At 39.5% G+C, this 24215-nt stretch overlaps 1 protein-coding gene across 5 annotated transcripts in view; it reads right to left on the minus strand.

Moving 5' to 3' along the window:
* Nucleotides 1-24215, minus strand: part of LOC109431036 (alpha-catulin) — a 451899-nt gene that overhangs the window by 7172 nt on the left and 420512 nt on the right. The window contains exon 13 of one of the 5 annotated variants that reach the window (XR_009995645.1): nt 20991-21496. The exons of the other annotated variants lie outside the window; for them this stretch is intronic. The gene's annotated coding sequence lies outside the window, so the exon portion shown is untranslated. The remainder of the gene's footprint in view (nt 1-20990; nt 21497-24215) is intronic. 5 annotated transcript variants of the gene reach the window in all.

Here is a 24215-nt window from a genome sequence, read left to right on the forward strand (position 1 = left end):
ACTCCCCTCCCACTTAAATGCTACGTCATTCATGGACAAGTGCCTTAACCCCAATGCAAAGTGTTGAGCGACCCGCGCCGAGAAAAGAGTGATTGAGAGGGTGAAAAATATGCTTGATCTTTAGCGGTGCATGTGGGTTCCGGGTCATTTGGCCAAACGCCATTTGATCGAAAGGGTCATTTGGTCGAAAAATGAATGATGTACTTTAGTGACCATGCGGTCGAAAATATTTCTGATGCTAATATTGACAGTTGGAATATCAAAAACATACTCTGAATTGTTTTGATCATAATTCGACCAAACGGCGTTCGGCCAAACGGCCCATTCGGCCAGATGGCACTCGGCCAAATGGCGTACGGCCAAACGAGACATTCGGCCAAACGGCATTTTACCAAATGGCCGGACGCCGTGCATGTGGGGCACCGGGGTAACCTATCACATTAATTTGTCCCTTCACCGCGATCATGCAGGGCTCTGGCGAATCAGATCTTTATCCCGTGCTACTCTTTCCGACTAGAAAATTATATCAAGTTTATATCAAATTATGTTATGATGTTATACTATTTTTCAATAACTTATTATCTTATAAACTAAATGCATGATGATGTTCAAACAACTAAAATTGTAACAAAAAGGGCGCTGATCTTATTAAGATAATTACCTATTTTGTTACGATCAGATCAAAATGATAACAAAATGTGCTATGAGTTTTAGCTTCAGGATCACCTGTTTCTATCAAAACATTATTTTCTAAACGTTGTAGAATCAAAACTAAATTATGTTACAATGAGTTATCAGATAGCATTTATATCATAATGTGATATAATTGTGTTATAGTTTTTTTTAAACAACAAGTATGTTGAACACGATAATATCACAATGAGATATAAATAGTTTGTTTTGTTATAATTATGTTATATTTTTGTCACAATTTCCTGGTCAGGTTAGGATTCCAAAATCAATGCAAGTAACAAAAATCAAAAGTCAGTTAGTTGTAGTAGTCTCTAGAACTAGGTCTCCTCCAAGAAGTGTAGAGATAGAAAGAGGAGGCAAGAGGTGCCAGCGTAGGAAACTCAATTTCCTCTCTGGTTAGCGCACCGAGCCAGGTCATGGATGGAGTGTGGTTGATGCGAAACATCAACAAGGACAGAGATGAATGCAAGCATAGAGGCCCGAGCTGAAGAAAATAACAAGAGAATAACATATCAAGGCATTTATCTTAAATACTACCATACCTTGATATGCCCTTCATTAGTTGGTAATAAGAGGCAAAATAACAAAAACGAATACCAAAATTTTGTATAAATAACACCTAGAAAATAACAAGTCTTGTTATTTCAATAATAAATGCATACCTAAAATTTCAAGTGCAGTATTTGTTATCCCAAAGTTATTGAATAACAAATTAATACCATTTCTTGTTATTAAATGTTTCATTTGTTCGATCACTGCATGATGTAATAGCAAATCTTGTTCTGCGTTTATTTTCACTACTAAACCAACAAACACTACATCAAAACTAAAGTCTGCTCAAATATCTCCAACTGTTGTTGTGATGCACTCATAACATTTCGTTAAATAACGCAGTAATAACAATTTTAGGTATTAGAGCACATGTTGCTCTTCGCATGGTATGTGTATGCCCTTGTGCTCGGGGGTGACTGCGCTCTAGCTTGACTCCATCACTGACTTTGCGTCCTCGATGTCGGAAATCAACAAGGATCTCAAGCAGGCTTTTTGACACTTCGTAAGTCAGGCAAAGGGGCTGTCCGTGACCATTTATTACGTAAGGAAATTTTCACGATTTTTCGATACCACCCCCCCTTGTAAGATGTTTTGTATGAGAAGCCAAATATTTTTGTATGGCGCGTAAGATTTCTCATGATCACTCCCCCCATAAACCCTTACGTAACTGATGGACAGCCCCTAAAAGCAAATTCTGTGGAGCTGATGGGTACGACGCGATTGCTTACGACGAAGCATACGCGACAGCCATCAGAAGAGGTGCTACCAAGGAGCGTTCGCATTGCCAGGCGGTTGTTAACCCCGAGAGCGAGGGTCAGTAAGGCCAGTAAGTCGGACCCCGACATGGCGTACTGGAAAACTGGGATACCAAGCCAAGGCGAGGTAGGAAGGCAGGTGCCAAGCACGAGAAGGGTGATGGACGGAAAGGGCGCTTGCCGCTGAAGCGACTGTAAAAGTTGAAAACCTGGACGAGATTTTGGACGCGGAAGAGTTCGTCACTGCGCTGCGGCAACATTGCAAGTGACCACCGCAGCCGTTAAGGCCCGACAGGGATACAAGTGGCTTAAGCTACCTATGGCGGATGCTAAAGAGGTGGTCGCTGGGCATAACGTTGTCCTCAGTCTGTCGAAAATATTTGATTTACCCTACGTCATATCCGTTTTTGACAAAATAACGAGATTGCTTGGCCTGTACTGGCCTGGGTAATCACAAATAAACTAATAATCTCACCGTTCAGCGAATACTAAATGAATTTGAATATGTTTTTACAGTATAATCAATCATACACCTTCCTTGTTTGTAAAAGTGGACAGAGAATGTCGAAGTGGTCCGTAAGACCGAAGTTATTCCGGTGGGTCGCTGGGTTAGATATATACTTATGAAATTGTCTATTTTGCGGTACACAGCGTGATTCGCAATGAAATTCAGTCTATTTCCATTAAAACTCACACATATATCATCACACATTGTTTATAAACATTTTTTAATCCTTTAGGAACTACCGAATGTGGCCACCGGGCATAATCTCCGGAGGGACCTGCCGCATACTGTATAGTGTGGTTCACATCCATAATCCATTTTTTGCGACCTCAAGTATTGACTTTGACGATACACTGAAACCTCCATTTAAGTCGATGCATGGCTGATCGAAAATAATTTTTACCGTTCAAGCAGTGACAAAACTAAAGACTTTTATATTTTTTAACACTTCGCATGAGAAAGGAGATTTGTCAAAAAATATTAAACTGTATAGTATAGTCATTACCTGCACGGTAAAAATAATTTTCGATCAGCCATGCATCGACTTAAATGGAGGTTTCAGTGTATGGTGTCTTAGAAGAATTTGTTCTATATACTTAACTCTTTATTTTGGAATTTTCAACTTTGTGATGAATCCAACTAAGAGTTCTTTGAGAAATCCCTAGTGAAATCACTGGAGGGATTTCTCAGGAATTCTTGCAGTGATTCTTGGACTCCTCCTAAAGTTATTGCTGGTATTACTCATACATCTACAGCAGAGATTTCTACAAAAAATCGTGCTGTAATTCCTCTATGTATTTTTTTTTAATTTTCTCTGCTGGGATTCCTTCAGGGATTGCTATAATGTATCTAGAAATTTTTCTTGGAGTTTATCCAATAATTTCTGCAGGAAATTCACTTAAGATTTCTTCAGTAATAAACTGTAATAATTATAGCGCTCTTGTACAGGAATACTTCTGTAGCAACTTCAGCAGGAGTTTCTGGAGTTTACTAACAGGAACTTGTGAAATAAATCCAAAAGGATTTTTCCAAAGATTATTCCAACAACTCCTCCTAGAGTTCTTCTTGGTATTTATTAGGGATGCTTCCAAGAGTTCCTTCAGGAATTCATCTAGGAACACGTCGACTAAAAGTAGAAAAATTACTGGAGAAAGCCCAACAGAAACTGTTTGAGAAATCACGGTAAGTATTCCTTAACAGGAATTTCTGCTGGTATTCCAAGAGAAATTCAAAGAAAGGATGCCTTAAAGTTATCTCTGGAGAAATCATAAGAGGATCTTGAATAGGAATCCTTGGAGGAATCACAGGAAGAATTTGTATAGGAATACTTGGAGAAACCTCTAAATTAACTTGTGTAAGAATTTGTAGAAAATACTATTAGGCATTTGGGCAGGAATGACAAGAACATTTTCCCATTGATTCCTTCCCCAATTTCCTCTTGGGATTTATCAGCGGATTTCTCCAAAAGTTCCTTCAGGAATTTTTCCAGGCAGAAATACTCTGTTTTGTGATTTGTACAGGGTCTTGTCAAAACTTTTCCACATATTGCTCTTGGAATATCCTCAAAAATGCCTGGTGGGTGTGCTCCAGAAATTCTTCTGAGATTACATCCACAGTTTTTTTTTCTGGGATTCTTACAATTATTTTTAATGAGATTCATCCAGTAATCTCTGCTGTAACTTTTCTATGGGTTCCTCCAGAAATTAGCCTGCACATTATTTCCAGGGATTGCTTTAGAACTCCTCAATAGAATCTTCCAGGAACTCTTTTTTTGTATTCTCACTGGAAATCCACTTCAGATTTTTTTTGAGAATTTCTGCTGAAATTACTCCTGGAATGCTGCTGAGATTTCTGAGATTCGTGGTGGGAATCCTTCAAGAAGTCTTTTAAGGATTCCTCAAGTAATACCTGCTCGAAATCCTCCAGGAATTCCTGGAGGACTCCCTAGAGCAATAACTGCAGGAATGCCAGCTGAAAATACTTGAAAAGTCTCAGCAAGAATGCTTGGAGAAATCCTGGTAGGAGTTCCTGACGGAATCCCAGCAACAATTTCTGGAGGTATTCCAAGCGGAATTCCAATAGTAATCCTTGAAGATATCCTTAAAGGAATCATTGAAGCGATCCCATGCACATTTTCTAGCAGAACTTCATTAGGCTTTCTTGGGAGAATTCCAAGAGTATTCCTCAAAAGCGTTCTCCAGTAATTCGACCTGGAATTTTTCTAGGGATGCCTTCTGGGGTTCCTCCGAAAATTCCATCCGGGTTTTCCTCAGGGGAGTACTCTTAAAGTCCTTCCAGAAATTCCTGCTATGATTTCTTCGTAAATTTCTTCTAGGATTCCACTGGGAATGTCTCTTGGAGTTGGAATACATCCAGTAATTATTGCTGGGATACCTTCAGGAGTTCCTTTTGGAATGTTTTGGGAGCGTCTATAAATAACGTAGCATATTTTGGCCGATTTTTTACTTCCTCATCCCCTCTCGTAGCATATTTTCCTATACCTAATAATCTCAAACTCCTCCATTTCCCCTGAAAAGCTACGTCATTTATCCCAAGCAGCACACAAGTCACAAAGGAAAAGGAGAGTCGACAGCGCAGGTTTTTGGTTGGATACGAGTCATTTTCAAGTTATTCTGCCTTTGAGTTAAAATTACATGCTCCAGTACAACCAAAAACCTACGCTATCGACACTCCTTTGTGACTTGTGTGCTGCTTGGGATGGACGCTCCCTTTCGTAAATTCTGCTGTGATGCTTGAAGCATTTTCAACAGGAATATTTCCAATTGATGCTCTCGAGCAGGAATGCCAAATGTTTTTTTTATTGAAAAATGTGTATCGTAATTTTCAAATATCTGTATTCCATGTAAAATTTGGGTATACAATCTGCCCAAGCAGCACACAAGTCACGAAGAAGTGTCGACAACGCCCGTTTGTGGTTGTACAGGAGCTATATTCATGAAATTCATACTCAAAGGCAGAATGACTTGAAAATGACTCGTGTCCAATCAAAAACCTGCGCTGTCGATATTACTTTGTGACTTGTGTGATGCTTGAGTGTATCTCATACAAAAATAAAATAGCCCCTCTAGCTCAAAATTCGTATTTTATTTAAAATGAGATCTTATCGAAGCTCAAAAATCTGTGTAATACAGATAAATCTGTATATATGGCATCCCTGCTCTTGAGAGTCCTCCAGTTATTCATGGATGATTATCCATAGGCATTACATGGGAAACCCAGAAAAAAATCTTGGAGGATTCCAGAAATGTCTAAGCTCTAGAGGAGTCTTGAAGAAAGCCCAGCAAAATAATCTTAAGGGTATTCCCACTTGAAATACTGTTTTTGGAGAAATTCATGAATAAATTACAACGAGAATGGCCGGAGGAACCCCAGCAAGAATAACTAGAGGTAATGCCAGAAGAACTCTTGGATAGATCCTTACAGAAATTTATGGATGACTTCCAAGAAAAACTCCTGGAGAAACGCTTCAAAAATTCTTTGGAGCAACCATTGGAGAAATTTCTGGAGGAACTTCAATGAGCAACTTAGAAGAATTCCAGGAGAAATTATTGTGGGAATTCTAGAAGATATTTCTTTAGCAACCTCAGCAGCATTTTTCAGAGAGTCCCATCAGCCAAGACTTCCCACGGTAGTTGCTTCATTGGCTCCGGTATCGTAGCGAGGGTGCATGTGCTTAACATGCGCTCCAACAAGCTTTGACCTTCTGTTGTTTTCTCAACGTGCACCAGGTCATCTTCTTCGAAATCACCCTTGATGTGTGATGAGTGAACTGCTTATTCTGCTTGGGGTGCTTGGCACCCGGGACTACAGGAGAAGGCTTCTTCAAGAGGTGCACCACTTTGGTATCTGTCTTCTGGGGAACGCTTCTGCAAGAGACGACGATTGTGGTGTGCTTCGATGTGGAGTTGAGCTCGATTTGGAGCGGGAGCTCAGCTTCTTGAGACCATACTATCGAGCAGTCTCCGCTGATCGTTGAGGTACAGTTAATTTTTTACACGCGTTTTCGTCGTATCTTTGTTTGAGCTTAAATGTCTGTTCTCTATGGTTGTACGGCGGATGAAAAGTAGCAGTGCGGGGGTAAGTGACACTATTTTTATCGTATTACTGTTGAAACTTCACGCTGGTGACCAGAGTGTCCAGGTCAAGGTATTTAAAAGGAAGGTAATCCAATATGCCAAACTGCTCAGTCCGCCATATTGGAATAGTATAAAGACAGCTGGCTAGTTTGTTTTGGTAAAATAAACAAGCATGCCATGAAATTTCAAACCACATTTTCCCCTCCACTTTATTTTCTTGCCTCCTGTCATCATCCAAAGAGTGTGTGGAGTGGATGTGTGTACACTCATAATAAGGGCCGTAATTAAATGATTTTCAACCTGAAATTATACAACCATGATTATGGAATGGACGAAAATGATTAAAGGGCTATTCCCATCACATCGGGCCGGGACCGTGTCCCGATCATCGATTACTTACATGCGATTACTATGGCGTGTTTCACATCACACTGTGCCAGGGCTCGGTCGGGTCCCGGCCGGGCTAATGAGAAGTACGCCATAGATAGCGTTAGAAAGAAATCGATGACCGGGGTACGGCTGGGGCCCGGCACGGTTCCGTCAGTTCAAAAACCGCACGGATAGATTCTGCAGCATTAGATCCTCTGATTCTTCGGCGAATCCAGCCGTCACCGCGTCCACAAACGGAAACTAAGCTCCGGTATTTTTCGATGGCACTTGGGAATCGGTGGATAACTACGGCGTGATGCTTCTTATTTGAAGTCGTGTTATCACAACCCTCCACCGCACACAACGAAGGTACATGGTAAAAATAAACAAGGAAAAAAACATCCCTATAGAAACGAGTTGAGGGGAAATCACGCATCAAACTAGCTAGCTCGCTGGCTCGCCAGCTGTCATCCTCTTGCCCCCCGCTGATTACCTCACCCCGCATCCTGTGATTGCCGATATTCTTGTACCTTCCTTAAAAATACCTTGGTCCAGGTTACCGAAACGGGAAAACTTCTTACGGAGCAGATCCAAGGTAGTGAAGTGGTGATGATACGAGTACGAAACATTTCGGGCCACTTCGAGTAGGCATCCACGACGACGAAATAGTAATATCCATGAAATTGCGTAACGTCATCATCCACATTCGGCCAGCTGCAGGCCAAAGACTTCATCCGGTCCATTCCTGGGTGTCCACGATGTAATTGTCGCGCAATCTGGTTGCGAAGCTTGAGGGGAACGACGATTCGATCACCGAACATGTTGCAATCGTCTACAACTTGCAGTCCATCTCGTCTTGTGAAGTAGTTCTTGACATCCTGATCTACAATTTGCTTCGGATGGGTTGGTCAATCCTTCTTGAGGAAGTTAACCCCTTTGCTGGAGTACTGAATTCTCATGGGCAACACAACCGGTACAAGACGACGTGGTGGTCAGCGAGTGAGATGGATCGATCAAGTGGAGAATGATCTGCGGATCCTTCGCAAAGTGCGTGACTGAAAACGCACACCCATGGACCAAGTGGAATGGAGACGACTACTACGTACAGCAGAGGACACTCGGGCCTTAGCCTTCTCGAGGAAGTTCACCACTTGCTGGAGAACTGGCTTCTTTCGTATTTCAGTCGTAATCAGCTGGTGCATGACTGAAAGGTTGCTGATGGTGTCTTCGAGAATTGCATTCGCTTTTGGTTAGACGTATACGGCGGCTATCACGTAATCTTCATCAGGTCCACTTTGCTATGACATCTGCCGCAATAGGCAATCCGCATAGCCGAAGTTTGTCGTTGAAATGTGCTTGATTTCGAGATCATGCAATAGAAGTGTCAAGGAGCAGAAAGTGGCGTCCGAATAGCATCATGTGAAAGAGAGACAGCGAAAATCAGGTTCGTAGTTTGTCTCTGCTGTAGTCAGCTGCGACGATGATCTCCTCAAATGGGTCGTAGCTGTGGGTGAGCAGCAGATCAGAGAGCAGAATAGCCTTGCACTCGTTGAAGGATTACTAGCATTCGTCGGTCAAGTTCCAACGGACATCTTTCTTGAGGAGGTTGCCAAAGGAGGCCCGATGATTCTTCATCTGCTTCACGAATCAACCATTGTAGTTCACAGCATCGAGGTAGGAACAGCGGTGCTGAATGTCTTTCGGAGCATGCATCTTGGCAATGTCATTGGTTTTGGAAAGATGCGGGTGGATGCCATCCGGTCGTGTTCGTGTTGCGAAACGACACTTTTAGAAACGTAAGTGGAAACCCTAATCACGTACCCACGCGTAGAGATTGCGTTTGTGCTCCTCTTTGGTCCAACCAGCGAAGCGATAAGGATGTCACCCGGATTCGGCTTGACTTCAGTGATGTCGGTGATGGGCTAGAAAGCACCGTGTGCCGACTTGACCTTTCCTGGATTGTGTGGTCGTTGACCGTGAGTAGCTTCCGCGTTTCCTCCTCGACCTCAACCTGCATGTCAAACAGATCGGGATGTGTGAAGTAGTGGTTTTTGCGCATTAAAAGCAATGCTTATTCAAGGCAGCAATGCAGTCAAACTGCTAATGTAGGGCAACTAGCAGTTGAATTGCTTAAGTTTGCTGTACGTTTTATTCAAATGCTCAATGATTACCATAGGAGCATTGCTATTTTATATTTTATTTTATAGGAGATCATTAGAGCTACGATTGTAATCGGAACACTTTTCCGTTAGACCAAGTCACTGTTGAGCCAAATTGTCGAGTTTTTGTACATGACTAGATGTAGTTCTTGTGTAATTCTGTACGGTGAAATCAAATTGTTTGGTTAAAATTTGTATCGCTAACCTTGTGATACAGTGTATAGTGCAGTGTTTGCGATTATAAGAGAGAAACTCATGCCATGAACTTATTTCTGTAATATGATAGGTATGGAAAACCAATAAACTAATTTATTAGGAGGTGGCTACTAAAATTTAAACAATAGTTCATAAATATCTAAATTTGTTTTAAAACTTATCGTGATACCTATTCGTAGCGATTTATTTGTCATTTTTTTAATGGATAAGAAAAGTTCATGTTCATACTATGACACGATGAATAACTAGACACCACTTCCTTTCAGAATCTATACTTTCAGTATGAGGTTTTGTGATATTTCTATAGTGATTTAGGATATCAAAACATGCAGAATATGCATGAGGATATGTCCAAAGAACTTTAGTTGATAACCATGGTTGTTTATTCTTAGGCCAAATTCAATTGGGTTTTTAAATTTTGAAAAATGTATCGATTTTTTGATTTTATACAAAAGAGCACTTTTTTCTGAGCCACTATAATTTTTTTCAGATTTTTAGAACTTTATTTTGGCACCTAAAATCAATTTCAAAGAGATTTTTAGAAATCACCTTTTGACAGCTGGGCAACTGTTTGACAGCTCCGCCCAGTACAAACTGCGTGATTCGGCAAATCGCTCCCATACAAACTTCAAATTGATTTTTAAATAGGTTCCCGGGCACCAAAATTCATGAAAATTTGGATTTCGGCTCAGTTTGACATGCAGATTCAGAATATCGAATTATCTCAACACCGTTAAAGAAGCCAATTGAATCATACGGAATTTAATGAGCAAGTAGTTTCAAACATTCTATGATGATTCAATAAAGAAGATCGATGCAAAACGAGTGTTGAACTTTTAACGGGTTTTTTCTGAATCCCTTTGTAACATGCTAACAATCAATTGTGAAAAAAAGATTTGTGCTATCTACAAATACATATACTGTGCCATATTTAATTTATTCATTGTTTCAAAACAAGGCATGCAGCTGTTTAACAATGCTAGTTCTGTATGCTACAAAAGCATGTGAACGAACCTTCAGCTTTATTGTGATGAAGTACCTTATGAATAACATTTGCTGGTATCATTATGAATTGTGGTCATTTAATGTCATTCCTTTTTAGGAAACACTCGATTGATCGATCCCACAACCCCACTAATTTTACTCGTTGAGTTTTAAATAATCGATTTCACATTATTTTCAACACAGCGATTCAATGTACACAAAGCAGCTCAAAAATTCCCCAACTAATGAAAATAATTACCAACTAGACAAACTCCGCACAAAATCATTAACATTCCTCCTGTCTCGATGCTCAAAAGATGACTTCCTTCGCATAATAAGCTCGTAAAGCTCTAATTCAGCACTAATTAAAACTTCGCTTTCCAAGACACGTTCAAGGAGCCGTACTGCGAGACCGAGAGCACAAAATCCCGCTCTCCTTTCAACTCCCCCCACATCAGGAATAAAAATCCGCCCGCACCGGGTACGGGAAAAATCGCACTCTAATTGAATTCCCATCTAAGCACAAGCTCTCACACTGCTGGGGCCGTGTGGGAACCGACGGGTCCCAGTCCCACAGTGGATGGCGAATTCCTTCGAAATCGTACGACCGCCTGTGGATGGCATCAACGGTACCCCTGGTGGCAGTGGCGGCCGGGTCGATGCCGGTTTCGTTGTTGTTGTTGTTGTTGTTGTTATTGCTGTCGTTGTTTCCTTCGCCGGTGTCATTGTTGTCGTTGCAGATGGCGGCCGCCGCGGTCGTGGTGGCGGAACCGGGCGTTCCGACAATGGCAGCCGGTCTCTATAGATGAAGTGGGTGGACATCATCGAGACGGGGGGAAGATTGTTCATTCGATAGAAAAAGAATAGAAATTGAGAATTGGAAAGCTAAATTTTTGGCGGAGGCATGGGGCGGGGCGTTTTCTATTCCTAATGGCTCAATCATTTTTTGGAAATCAAACCCAACGGACATGAACGGGAAGCTGTAAATGTCGGTTGATTGGTCGACTCCATCATGGATAACGGTGTATTGATTCAGTTCGATGCGTGGGATGGAGTGATTATTTGCATGGGCTGGTGGAGCATCAAATGGTGAACATTGATAATGCGAAAGAACGATTTTCTGAGCTGTATAAGATTATGGAAAAAAAGACACAGAAATTCAGGAATTATGAATTTATAGCAGCTGCTATCGTAAAAGCGCTGAATTGAAATTTCAGTTATGAAATTCTAGTTCCAATGTTTCAATTTCACTGTATTGAGCTACAAACAGTGCTGAAAATATCATTTCGGCATATCTAAATTCAACCACCTACAGCTCATTTTCGAAGCTGAATCTGAGAATATGGTATATGAAAAACTTGTACAGCTAGACAAGTTCTATAAGAAAGTCACAGAAAAACCGCTTTTTTCGAATATTTAAGATAAATGTCAGGAAGTACCTTCGAAAAATAACTATTGAAATTCAACATGAATATCAATTTGCATTTTTTTGAGGTAGTCCGTGACATTTACCTTAAATATTCGAAAAAGAGCGGTTTTCCTTGACGTTCTTCTAGAACTGGTCTAGCCGCACAAGTTTTTCATATACCATATTCTCAGATTCAGCTTCGAAAATGAGCTGTAGGTGGTTGAATTTAGATATGGCGAAATGACATTTTCAGCACTGTGCTCTGCTCTGGGTGCTCTTTCAAGAGTAATTTCCCTGGAAATTAGTCCAAAGGTAAATTCTTTTTAAACTTGCCCTACATAAATTTCTTCGGAGATTCCTCCAAAACCCTTTTCTCTGGGAATACCTTCCAAGAAGGAAATCTTTCGAAGTTTTCTTCACAAACGACTTTCCAAGGAAGATCTCGTCACAATTTTTTTTCTACGGGAAATTGCTTCGGAAATTCATTCGATAGAATTTTCCTCGGGAATTCCTTCTAATATGAATTCTTACGTGGAACCGCTCCGAAGAAATCCCTTCAGTCATTCCTCAAAGAGCATTTCTTTCATAGATTGTTCCAAGAGGAATTTCTTCGTAAAATCCACCAATAAGGATTCCTTTGAAACTTGTCTTAGAGGACTTTCTGAGGAATCTTTTGCATGGGAAATTTCTATATCTTGGATTTCGATTTCCTCTAAGGAAACTTTTCTCTTCATAGTTTTTTTTTTAAATAACTTTTCAATGGAGAATTCCAAAAATAAATTTTTATAGGGATTCGCCCTTTCAAGATTTTTTCGAAGAACCTTTCAATTAATTCAAAAAAATCGTAGAAACCAGAACTGTTATGGTAATATCAGAGCACTGGTCAAATTCCAATGGATATCTCTGGAGGAACTCTTGAAACAATATCTGGAAGAATATTTGAAGTAAATCCACGCCATTTCCTTGAAGACCAAAGGAGGATGTTTTGAAGAAATTCATGAAGGAATATCTGAAGAAACTCTTAGGAAACCCCTCTTGGAATTCCTAAAAGAATCTGTATGTTTAGAAAAAAAATCCTGGATAAATCGTTCAAGGAATTCCTGGAGGTATTCATAGGCGTATTTCTCAAGAAATACCAGGAGCATTATCTAGAGAAACAAATTGATTGTAACATGTACATACTCCCAGAAAAATATAAAAATTTTCAGAAATTCGTTGGACATATTTCTGGAGGAACTTGTCACTGAATTCCTGAAAGAAAACAAGGAGTAATTTCCAAAGGTATCATTGGACTAAATCCTGGATGAATATCTGAGAAAAAAACATAGAGGAATATCCGGAAGAATTCATGAATGAATTTCTGTACGCACATCTGCAGGAATTTATGGAAATATTACTGTGTCTACCACTGAAAAAAAATTAAGAATCCCTGGAGGAATCGCTAAAGAAATTCTTTCATAAAGTTCAATTTAATTCAAGATGAAATCCTTGCAGAAATTCTTGAAGGACTCCTCGAAGGAATTTATGAAGTAAAGTATGAATTCCTGAGAAAAAAATCCTCGATGGAATTTTAGAAGAATTTCCAAAATAATCCTTGGGAAAGTCTCTGTCAAAAATCTCTGGATGAAATTCAGAAGGTATTCGTAGAAAATTTTCAGAAAACACTCCCTAGAAGGTTTTTTTAAAATATTCATGCAGCAATGTTGGAAGCAATCCATGCCATATTTTTAAATACAGTTCTTGTATAAATTTCTGGAGGAATTCATGAAAGAATTTCCTAAGGAATCCCTAGATAATTGTTAGTTAAAAATATGTAACATTTTCTTGAGAACCTCTAGTAAAAATTTTGGAGGAATTTCCAAAGGAATCTGCGCAAGGGTTATATTCAAAAATCCCTGGAAGGATTCCTGAAGGAGTACCAAGAGAAATTTTCGAAAGTAGATTCTAGAAGAATTTCTCAAAAAATTCCAAGAAGATTTTTCGAAATCGGTGGATAAATTTATGAGGGAATCCGTTAAAGATTTTTTCCGAAGGAGCCAGTTGAGGTGTTTCTGAGGGAATCTATGGAAGGTTTTCTCAGGGAATCTCTGAAGAAAATTCTTGAAAAACAAAACACTGAAAAACTCTAAAGAAATTCTTGGAGGAGTTTCTAAAGAATTTTTTAAAGTTCTCTCTTAAGCAAACCGTGGAAGATTTTGTAAAAGAAATCGAATTTTGTTTTGAAAAACAATTTCTGAAGAGATCCCTAGAAGATGTTATGCTGGAATACTTGCAGAAATTTTTGGAGAGATCTTCAGACTGAATTCTGAAGGAACCCTGGGAAAATCCATTATGGCTGTTATCTACCAATGTTTTGCAGGTTTTTTGGCTTAGATCTAACCTCTTAATACGCTCACGGTTGTGTCTTCTAACTAACCAAGCGAGGGTGAATTGTTTTTCTTGTAGAGAAATTGAAGGCATAACGCCTTTAGGCGATTCCATAATATTGTAGATGGTTTCGTAAGATACAAGCAAATTAGGTCTTTAATTTAGCACGTTAAGCCCGAGAATGGCTAATATATTCGAATAAAAAAACGTGAAGAACGACGATTTTCCACATTTGGAAATATTCCCTAATTTACAGCACACAGAAATTAAGACATTGCGCGCTGGTTGTATGGAATCAACCCATTAAACTACCATGCGAGTCCTACTCCTTCATTTGCTGCTGGGAAGAGTTCGATGGAGCTGGAGCCCCGTGATATTTCATAACAAGTCAAAGCGGGAAATGCCAGCGGGCGTTTCACTTCACCCAAAACGGCGATTTTTTCTGGAACCTAAGAAGTTCCACTTTTTTAAATTGTTTATTTGACAAGGAAATTTTGTGGGCACGCGGGTCAAATGGAAGTTTCTTAGGTAAGGGAGTAAAATACTCTCCAAGGCAAAATACGCCCTTAAAAACAGTATAATTTGAGGTTCACTACCACATAAACTTGGGCGGGACGTTATGCCCCTCTTTCTCATACTGACATTTACTCCCGCACCTTGCATACCCAGGCCGGCAAGCTTGCTATTGAAAGATAACAATCGCGATATGATGCGATTTGCATTCGCCAACGTATCATCGTCTGGAAAACTGTATTGGTATAGTGTCGGTCTATGCGAATGCTGCATCTGTGTGCGTGTTGATCATACGCATGATCATGGCCTCTACAACCATTACCCATTCGGTGAAGATTGACCGGTCGGGCGCGCGAGTGGCAGCACTGTCAGATGCGTACAAAATCGTTTGCGAATTACATTATGCTCGTTTTGGTACATCGTTGCATCTGGTCATCGATTAAGTGTACAGTTCAATCGCAAGCCATTGAAATACAATTGAAGTGTGTCCGAGAGATCAGTTCAATCGTTTCGCTGTCACTTGGAGTTAGATCGCACAACAACGAGCATGGTGAGAGCTTGGCATTTAAGCTGAAAGAGAGATAGAATTGGTGTGGGCTCGGAGTCAGCTTGGCTTTCTATTCCGCAGAATCGTTAGCTGTTCTGTGACACAGTTGGTTAAAGTGCCGATCTAGCGAATATGGAATTATAGGTTCGAGTCCCACCACAACGCAATTTTTTTTATCAAAAATTCATCACTCTTTTTGTGGAATGATCAAGATCTTTTGTCTTCTTATTTTCCAGTTTTCCAAGTACCGTGATTTCGGGTGAAATTGATCACTTTTCGTAGTTTTTGGCGAATAATTTTTGAATACTTATCGATATGGTTAAACTTAATGCTTTAAAACAAGTACGACCATGGTTTTCATCAGTCAACGAGGTTAAAAATTCTACTGCAAATAATTTTATAACAAAAAACATCATTTGAAATAAAAAATCAAAAAAATTAATTTCGGGGAGAAATTGATCAGTCAGTGAAATGTTTTTGTAAGTGCTGAAATAGTTATTTATGTAACGAGTTGCAAAAAGTTGATTTTTTCAGCACGAGTCGTACATTTATCCAACGAGGCTTGCCGAGTTGGATAAATACGAAGAGTGCTGAAAAAATCGAGTTTTGCAACGAGTTCCATACAACATTTTATGCAATGATTTTTTTTCATTATACAACTCATTTGAGTTGCATAATGAACAAGTTCGGAAAAATTGGCCATTATGATACCAAAATGAGTTATGTAAATTTAAGAATTATGATACTGAATTGCATAAATATTTTTTCCTCCTAAATTAACCATCTCGGAATGCGAAAATCTATGCAAATTTTTTACAAGTTTGCTAAATTTTTAATTATTTAAATTTAAAGTTTAATAAATCTTAAGTAAACGCCTAAAAGTATGCAATTTCCATACTTAATATGCTATAACTTCCGGAAAATTACAATTTTATGCATAAATTTCAATATTTATAAAACTTTTGATGACGAAATCGGGTTTAGCGAACACTTTTCAGCTAGAAACATTTATTCGAATATTCATTGCATTTACGATACAGCTACGGTAACAAGAGTTTGAACGTGTCTTTGAAGTTCGCCTGCCTGGCAGTTTAAGAAAATATTGAATTTTATACAGAAATATGTGACTAATTGGCTGTAAAACATGTAAGCTCATCATTCAATAACTCTTGAGCCAGATGATGAACATTTTTTACAAATTGTTTCAAGTTTAACCCGTTATTTTTAACAAATAAAAATGGCCTCCTCGTCGATCAATTTCACCCGAAATCACGGTACACAAAATTAAATCGGATGAAAGAATATACAACCTCCATAATATTCCTAATGTTAACCCGGGAACGGTCGTTTTTGGTACGCAGCGCGAGCGCGGCGTCGCGCTCTGTAGTGATTCTTACGAAAGTTTATTAAATTTGTATTATTATTTTCTCTTCATAGTAGACATTTTCAGCCCAAGACTAGTTCATATCTAGAGGATTTATTAACAATTTTTAAGCAGAATCTTGATCTAAACTCTTAACTCTTTGCTATTTTTCAATGAAATAAAGGAAAAAAATTAGTAGATTCACCGATACTTCTTAGTTCTAATTATTGCCCGGCTGAACTCTAAGGGAAAATGTTTGGTTTAATTCAGAAGGGCATTTTTTGGTATGCCAAAATCTATCAGAGTGTCTAATCATAAGACTAAATAAAATTCCTTGAGTTTTGCAGATCTTTACAGGAAAGGGAGGTGGTGTATTTCAAAAGTTTATGATTCAAAAATTACCCTAATTTTTTAAAATTTATATAGTTTTTTCATTCATACAGAAACTTCCCTAGAAATTAAATAAAATTTTAAGGAAAAAATGTTGTTTATTAAAAAAACATGTTAATCCTTTAAATTCCACTTAATCGCTGAATTCTTCCAAAAACTTTTTTTTTATGAAACTTCTTTTTCAATGAAAGAATAATCGGATATGGATTATTTCTATTTTTTTAAAGTTCAACCAGTAGCAAGAAATAACTTTGACATTTCCACCGAAAATTTCTTAGCTTATTTCAAAATGACATCCAAATACTCGAAAAAAAAAGAAAAAAATACGTGGGAGTTCAATAGGTAACCCCTCACACCATATGACCTTTAAATTCCTTCCAAGAGTTTTTTTTCCTGATTTTCTCATGCTCTTCCAGGTTTCCCAGGTTTATCCATTGCATAAATTGTTCTTTCCGAGATTGTCCGGCTTTTCTTCGCGATTCCTGAGAGATGTTCCTGTGATTTATACTACAGTACCTCCCAGGATTTCCTCCAGGGGCCTTCCCGATATACGACTAGAATTTTCGCTGGATATATCCTAAGTTCTTTCAGGAATTTCTCCTAGTTGTTTTCCGGAATAGCTTTCCAATAGTTTCTCGTGAGGTTTTTGCGAGATTTTGGCAGAAGTTCTTCCATGAATGTTTTCCATTGTGTTTTTCGACATTTCGCATAGATTTCCCCGCGGGATTTCGCCCCCCAGTTCCTCCTGGATTTTATCTTAGAAGTAATCAGAGTTCCTACTTGAATTTCCTCAATATTTCTTCTCGGCATGATGCCCAGAGCCTTTTTCCGAGATGTCTCAGTTTTCTCAAGATTTTTTTAGAAGTTCCTCTTCAGATTTTTCCAATAGTTTTTTGCGGAGACGAGACAATCCAAGAAAAACTCCTGGAAACATTCTTGCAAGAACTCCAGGAGCAACTATTAATAAAATTGGAAAAGCAGCATCTAGAATCTCTAGACAATTTCTGGTACAAATTTCGCGAAGAACTCTGGGAATTATCTGGTGAAACTTCAAAAGAAATCCCGTTAGAACCGTAAGGAAGTATTCCAGCTGAACCTCCTGTAGAATTCCAGGGAGAAACTCTAGAATAAAGTTCATGAAAATTATTTGAAAGAAAAAAATGCAGGAGAAATTTCGGAAGAAATCTCGGGATAAACTCCCCTGCAGAAAATTCCTAAAAAACTCTTTAAGAAATCCTTGGAAGAGCCTAAGTAGAATCCCAGGAATATCACATGTAGCAACTGTGGGAGAAATCCCGGAAGATCTCCGGGGGAAGTCCCAAGAGGAACACTGAAAGGAATCGTGGAAAATCATCAAGAAAAATCCCGAGACAAACTCCAGGAGAAACTCTACAACAACGTCTGCGATATATTCCCGGAGAAAGCCTTGTGGCGATCTAAAGATAAATTCAGATTGGAATCCTATGGAAATGTCCCTGAGTAAACCGCAGGAGTAATCCCACGAGGCAGCCTTGGGACAATACCGGGGAACCTCTGGAAGAAATTTTGTAGGATCCCCCTCATGAAAACACTCCAGAAAATCGGCCGGAATTCTGAAATTTTGGAAGATTGAAGAGTAAAAATAATTGCCGAATTTTGGCAACATGCTGGCAGGAATCAGGAAGAATCTGCGGGAGAAACTTAACAAGGGATACCAAGAAAAATGGCGTGAAAAATAATCCGGATGAATTTTTGACGTCTCCATGGAAACGCACTCTTTCAGTAGGAACCTTTAGCATTATGGGAAATATATTTATTTTGACAGCTCTGCAGGGTTGTAAAATGTCACAAAAAGGTCATGAAAAAATGTCATGCAAAAATGTCATGAAATTTTTCAGTTCTGCCATTTCCAATGCAAATTTCCGTTCCTGGATACAAACCATTCATAATACTTATGGTAAAATAACAATATCGTCAATGAACATTTCTTGCTGGAGGCAGTGGAAATGTCAAATAGCCCAATGACATTTTACAATCCTGGCTTTGACTACTAACAAGTAGTAATAGCTCATGTTCGAAAGAAGTAAACAGGCAAGTAGTAAAGTTCGCCTGATTTTATTCATGCGACCCAATTTTTTATTATTTTTTTGGTTCAACATACTCACGAAATATTCTCTGAAGATTCCCGTTTTCCAAGTTTTTTTTGTCCAGTAGAATATATAATAAAAATTTCGTGGAAGATTTTCAAAGGAAAATTATATTTCAGAATTCTTTTACAATTCTGTTACATTTTCTGGGAAAATTTCCTAGTTGAAATCATAGAGCAATTGCTTGTTAAAGACTGTTTTGGAAATATTATTGGGCAATCTCTGAAGTTATCTGTAGTACCATAACATATATTTGCAGAACTTCCTCCACAAAACCTTAAAGTAGGCTTTTACTTATGCAGGAAAATTTGAAAAAAAAACATTTAAGATGTTTGCGTGCTGAAATACTGAAATATTCAAATGAATGAGCGTTAGGGTAGTTTAACGGTTTTGTAACATTTCTATTTATTTGATTTATCAAAATTTGATTACCAAATTGTGAGATAAACTCACAAAGATGAAATTACTGTTTTGTTCTGCTTGCATTCGAATGCATCACCAAGTACCGCCCATTCGACGCTTTGAACAACTAAGTCACTTAACGGATACGGTTTTGTGGAATAGACAGTCAAAATAAATCTAGGGTCACACTAAAGGGAAAATTTATTACTCTGTTTCGGTTGATAAGTCAATATCCCACACGCTCGCGATTGAACCTGATGAGAGTTGGTGATTATTTGTGCGATGAGATTCGATGCCCGCAGTATTCAATTTAATTCTCTATTCCGCAAAATCCGTACATGTCCTGGAGCTTAGTTGGTTGATGCACCAGACCAGCGATAAGGAGATGTGGGATCAAATCCAACCAAAACCAAATGGTACTTTTTCATTAATTTATATCTCAATTTGTCTGTTATGGTTGAACTAATCGTCATTGATATCATCGTCGTAGAAAATTCGAAGCCATTTATCTCATAGTTATTCTGAAATTTGGAGAACGATGATTGGAAAAAAAAATAATAAAATAGGTGACGCTTCTCCAACTACGAGCTCAAAAATCATTCAAACCCGGAGGCTGCCCCAATAATGAATCGAAAAGGTCAAGGTCCAATCTGTTCCGTCCCTCCTTGATTGGATTCGATGTGTACCGACAATTGGAAAATTAAATCACAACATCTAGCTAGTCTCTGGCCGTTGGAAAATGAACACAGGACTGGACGCTACTGCTGGGTGGAGAAGGTTCACTTGGGAACAATCCCATGGCAAATGTCATTGGTCACAGAACGAAGACATCTAATCTCGATTTACCTTTCAAAACAAGTTGCTTAAGGAATCAAATTCAATTGCATGGTAAGTCAAATAAATTTGAGGAGGTATTCAGAGAACCATCATAAATTAAATAGTCTTGGTTCTGTATCGTGGATTATAAAACTTGCGAAAGCTAATTGGACTTGAAAATGTTGTAAAGTTCTGATTTTGGGATAAAGACTTGGATGTCCGTTCTCTGTGCCACATACATCTAGCTAGCCTAAATAAGTCAGAGACAAACGTGTGTTAGATTGGGACAATCGCAAAAATAATGAATGAAGCGAAAAATCGGTACCATACGGTAAAAAAGCGCAGGGGAATGGACACGAGTCTGGCAATACTCAACAACAACAATACTGCACTGAGAGGAAAGGGAGCAAATTGGTATTGAATTGTATCGATTGGTTTCGTTTGTTTCGTTTTGCCCTACTCTGATGGATGGTGGAGATGTATTGCCGAGTGGAACAATGTGTTTCTCAATAGCCATGTTAAATTGACATCGGAAACATGGCATCTGGTGGATTGGAATCTGTTGCATCTCGTACCGGACGGTTGGTCGGTCGAGGTCTACGCTCTCGATTTGCCTATTTGACTAGAATGGATCCGAAAAGGGTTTTTGGCCAAGCACTTCTTCTTCGAGCTACTACTCATCTGAGCTTATCAGTCTTGGTGAGGTACGATTCAGATTTGGATCTAACCTAGTATCGACGGGTGGTCAGCTCTCTAGCTCGGTGTTGTTGTGGTTTCTATTGCAATTGATGGCTCTGGGATGTGCTAGAACATTGGTGTTACGGTGATACAAAGACGTGCTTGTGTTTTGGTGTTGAGCGATTGTAGTTTCTTGAAGTTGTGCACTTCCAGCTCATGTCATCCATGCGTGTCTTGCCAAATTTGCAGTAGCTTAGCTCAGTGCATGATATGATAAGGCACGATATCAGCAGCGATGTCATATTCATCAGAGCTCTCACGATCTCAGTCAATCCCCGAAATACGAAAAATTAAAGAAAACTTTTTTACTAAACCACTTATTCACATTCACACTAAAACAGTGCAGCACCACTGGCTACAACAAAGATAAGTCCGGAGAAGTTTCCTCTCATCAGAAAGGATTCGGAGGAGTTTTGGATCGGAACGTGATTAGCGCGGTGCGTCTTACCCGTCTATACTCACTAGTCATCTGTTTCTTGATTGCTCCTAGCGCTTGCTGACGAACGCACGCAGTACAACACATTCAGAGACACAAATGATTAATTTCTTCGGGAGTAATTGCTGAACAGCTATTTCTAGCTACGACGACGTTGGGTCTTTCTAGCAACGAGGAGAGGGGTGGGTGGATGAAGTCCCAATCGAGGTGGAAACATATATGGCTAAGGTCTAGCAAAGTCCAATTAGGAATGCAGGAAATCAAATTATGATGCAATATTCACAAATGAGAAATGGATTCAATGTAATGTGGTGAAAATGGTTTTCCATAAATTAAACAGTTCAACCTCATTTCAAAGCATGTCTTGCTATATTTTGCTAAATTTGAATAATCCTGTGATGATTCCTGGAAGAATCCTGTGAGAATTTTTGAAGGCATCCTTTGAGGATTCTGGGAAGAATCTCTAGAGGATTCTTGAAAGAACCTTAGAAGATTCTGGGAAGAATCCGTAGGGGATTTTGGGAAGTATATTTAGAGGATTCTGGGAAGAATCCTCAGAGGATTCTGGGAAGAGTCATTAGAAGATTCTGGAAAGAATCCTACCCTAGTAACATTTTGATAACCAATTAGCCTTGAAGAGGTTTTGTAAACCGTCAAAAAGCTAAAACTTTTAATTTTGGTTTTACGACGATTATAAGAACCTCTTCCTCTAACCCAAGTAACATTTTTTAGTCTATTTGACTAAAAAATGTTACTTGGGTTAGATGATTCTGGGAAGAACCCTTAGTGGATTCTGGGAAGAATCCTTAGAGGATTATGGGAAGAATCCTGTGAGGATTCTGGGAAGAATCCTTAGAGGATTATGGGAAGAATCCTGTGAGGATTCTGTGAAGAATCCTGTGAGGATTCTGTGAAGAATCCTGTGAGGATTCTGTGAAGAATCCTGTGAGGATTCTGTGAAGAATCCTGTGAGGATTCTGTGAAGAATCCTGTGAGGATTCTGTGAAGAATCCTGTGAGGATTCTGTGAAGAATCCTGTGAGGATTCTGTGAAGAATCCTGTGAGGATTCTGTGAAGAATCCTGTGAGGATTCTGTGAAGAATCCTGTGAGGATTCTGTGAAGAATCCTGTGAGGATTCTGTGAAGAATCCTGTGAGGATTCTGTGAAGAATCCTGTGAGGATTCTGTGAAGAATCCTGTGAGGATTCTGTGAAGAATCCTGTGAGGATTCTGTGAAGAATCCTGTGAGGATTCTGTGAAGAATCCTGTGAGGATTCTGTGAAGAATCCTGTGAGGATTCTGTGAAGAATCCTGTGAGGATTCTGTGAAGAATCCTGTGAGGATTCTGTGAAGAATCCTGTAAGGATCCTGTGAAGAATCCTGTGAGGATTCTGTGAAGAATCCTGTGAGGATTCTGTGAAGAATCATGTGAGGATTCTGTGAAGAATCCTGTGAGGATTCTTGGAAGAATCCTGTGAGGATTCTGGGAAGAATCCTGTGAGGATTCTGGGAAGAATCCTGCGAGGATTCTTGGAAGAATCCTGTGAGGATTCTTGGGAGAATCCTGTGAGGATTCTTGGGAGAATCCTGTGAGGATTCTTGGGAGAATCCTGTGAGGATTCTTGGGAGAATCCTGTGAGGATTCTTGGGAGAATCCTGTGAGGATTCTTGGGAGAATCCTGTGAGGATTCTTGGGAGAATCCTGTGAGGATTCTTGGGAGAATCCTGTGAGGATTCTTGGGAGAATCCTGTGAGGATTCTTGGGAGAATCCTGTGAGGATTCTTGGGAGAATCCTGTGAGGATTCTTGGGAGAATCCTGTGAGGATTCTTGGGAGAATCCTGTGAGGATTCTTGGGAGAATCCTGTGAGGATTCTTGGGAGAATCCTGTGAGGATTCTTGGGAGAATCCTGTGAGGATTCTTGGGAGAATCCTGTGAGGATTCTTGGGAGAATCCTGTGAGGATTCTTGGGAGAATCCTGTGAGGATTCTTGGGAGAATCCTGTGAGAATTCTTGGGAGAATCCTGTGATGATTCTTGGGAGAATCCTGTGAGGATTCTTGGAAGAATCCTGTGAGGATTCTTGGAAGAATCCTGTGAGGATTCTTGGAAGAATTCTGTGAGGATTCTTGGAAGAATCCTGTGAGGATTCTTGGAAGAATCCTGTGAGGATTCTTGGAAGAATCCTGTGAGGATTCTTGGAAGAATCCTGTGAGGATTCTTGGAAGAATCCTGTGAGGATTCTTGGAAGAATCCTGTGAGGATTCTTGGAAGAATCCTGTGAGGATTCTTGGAAGAATTCTGTGAGGATTCTTGGAAGAATCCTGTGAGGATTCTTGGAAGAATCCTGTGAGGATTCTTGGAAGAATCCTGTGAGGATTCTTGGAAGAATCCTGTGAGGATTCTTGGAAGAATCCTGTGAGGATTCTTGGAAGAATCCTGTGAGGATTCTTGGAAGAATCCTGTGAGGATTCTTGGAAGAATCCTGTGAGGATTCTTGGAAGAATCCTGTGAGGATTCTTGGAAGAATCCTGTGAGGATTCTTGGAAGAATCCTGTGAGGATTCTTGGAAGAATCCTGTGAGGATTCTTGGAAGAATCCTGTGAGGATTCTTGGAAGAATCCTGTGAGGATTCTTGGAAGAATCCTGTGAGGATTCTTGGAAGAATCCTGTGAGGATTCTTGGAAGAATCCTGTGAGGATTCTTGGAAGAATCCTGTGAGGGTTCTTGGAAGAATCCTGTGAGGATTCTTGGAAGAATCCTGTGAGGATTCTTGGAAG

The sequence above is a fragment of the Aedes albopictus genome, chromosome 3, assembly GCF_035046485.1.
Source record: "Aedes albopictus strain Foshan chromosome 3, AalbF5, whole genome shotgun sequence".
Classification (NCBI taxonomy): Eukaryota; Metazoa; Arthropoda; class Insecta; order Diptera; family Culicidae; genus Aedes; species Aedes albopictus.